Here is a 2,396-nt window from a genome sequence, read left to right on the forward strand (position 1 = left end):
AACTGACACAATGTAACTGACAGCGTGAGTGACAGTGTAACTGACAGCGTGAGTGACATTGTAACTGACACAGTGTGACTGACAGCGTGAGTGACATTGTAACTGACACAGTGTGACTGATACAGTTGTTGTTCAGGTTTATTTGTATAGTGCTTTTTACAATCAAAATTGTCTCAAAGCAGTTTTACAGCAATCAGTGCCTGAACTCCCGGTGAGCAAGCCCAAGGCAACAGTAGCAGGGAAAAACTCCTTAGTGGAATGAATAGAAGGAAGAAACCTTGGGGGGAGCCCATCCTCCTCTGGTCAGCTCATAAAATAGACATTTGCAGTGCAGAATGAGTCCCTGATAAACAGATTCAATGGTCTATACAATCATTTACATTATACAGTATACAGTGTGTACAGTGATGTGTTAATTGTATAAAAGAGTTCATATACAAGGTGGAAACAGATATAGATTAATTTGATATCCAAGCAGTGTCCATATCAATTTGTCTTTAAGACCAACTGTATACTGGCTGAGAACGATTAGCTTTGCCATAGTAAAACTGAAATTTTGGTGTGGCTATAAAGGACAGGTTGTTCTTGGTCCATAGTCAGGTTGTTACAGCATCACAGGTGGGCCACTCGCTCAGAACACACACCTGCAGGAGGTCCTGGCAGGAGGGGCAGAGGTATATAGGCTTCATTCTGGGAGCAGACGCTTGGGACTGGAACCTTGAAGACCTCAGAATGGATACCCCGGTTTTGGGGCAGGGAAGAGAAGATAAAAGAAGAGAGGGAACAAGACAGTTTAAGCAAACTGAGGCGTGCAGTAGTTTTTTTTTTTTTTAAATGATTTTGACTCTGATCCGAGTGCAGCACTCGTGCTCGGGCAGTCAATGCAGCGTCCTCCCAAAAAACCCAAAAGAGAGATGGGAAGCTTCGGGCCGCATGGCCATGTGGAATCCTTATGACATCAGCAACTCGCCATTCCATCATCAACAAACTTATGTGATGGCGTGTGAATAGAGAGGAGACGGCATCAACATCTCAGTTCACCACAACACTCCATGACCACAGCCCACTGCCCCAGCCCCTTTGGCTGAGATGATTAGCTATATGCTAGGCTGAACAGGCAGGTCTTTAGTCTAGACTTAAACTGAGAGAGTGTGTCAGAATCCCAGACATTGGTTGGAAGATTGTTCCACAGTTTAGGAGCCTAATGTCCTCAACCTTGCAGTTGCTTAAAGACTCATCACTACTTAATTGTGATGGGATCTGTGTTTCAGTGACTGCTTAGTGACTGCTTAGGGACAGCATTATTGGCGAGGGGCAACTTGCATAAAATAAGGTAGTTATCAGAAATGTCTTCACTCTGTAGTAAAACTGATATATTGTTACCATTAACCCCAAAGGACAAAACCAGGTCTATGGCATGATTATGGTGTTGAGTGGATCTTGTGACATTTTGACTAATACCTACAGATTTAGAAGGATGTGAACAAATCCTTGTGAATGTTAAAGTCACCAACAATCACAGTATTGTCTACAGTAATCACAAGATTTGACAGAAGATCTGAAATTTCTTTAAGAAATTCTACACAAGGCCCTGGGGGCCTGTGAATGGTAATGAGAGTGAATAACTGAGAGGATTTGTTGCTAGTACAGTGACACTAAGAACAAGTACATCAAATGAATTAAACTTCAGTCCTGATATCTGAGTGACAGCTAACATATTCTGATAAATTCTAGCAACACCTCTTCCTCGACTTGGGGGAGTTGACTCACTTAATCCTACATAGTCATCTGGTTTAACCCATGTTTCTGTTAAACAAAGTATATCAAAGCTGTAATCTGTGATCATTTCATTCACAGTATTTGCTTTGTGAGCAGTAGATCTCATCTTTAAAAGCCCCAGGTTTAGATCATGTTATTATAGACAGGTTCATTTTAATGTTCATTAAGTTTTTCCTGCATGGCTTCTTATATTTTTTCCCTTTAAAATTGAAAATGCACAGGACAGACACAGTCTCTATTTGAGGGAACCTCTGTGACGTGTGGAGGCGGTTAGAGGACGATCAGTTTAGCCAGTTTGTCTGTTTCCTAGTCTGGGCCCTGGTGACAACTGTTAATTGCGGTCATGTACTTGACCAGATTACTAGAGAGAAGAGCAGAGCCTTCCTGGTTCAACAAACCAGGTCTAACCCCAAAAAGACTCAAAGTGACTCTCCACTTATCAATAAACCCCACACTGTCTTCTGGACACTATCCAGACAACTGACGGTTTCACATGTGACAACATGCTGTAGATTTCATCGCCATGCTACGCAGGTATGTGGTCAGGGCAAACTACAGACTCAGACATTGCTTTTCACACACCTCTACGAAATGATCTTTTCTTATCTCCGATTGGC

The sequence above is a fragment of the Chanos chanos genome, chromosome 6, assembly GCF_902362185.1.
Source record: "Chanos chanos chromosome 6, fChaCha1.1, whole genome shotgun sequence".
In the NCBI taxonomy this organism is placed as follows: Eukaryota; Metazoa; Chordata; class Actinopteri; order Gonorynchiformes; family Chanidae; genus Chanos; species Chanos chanos.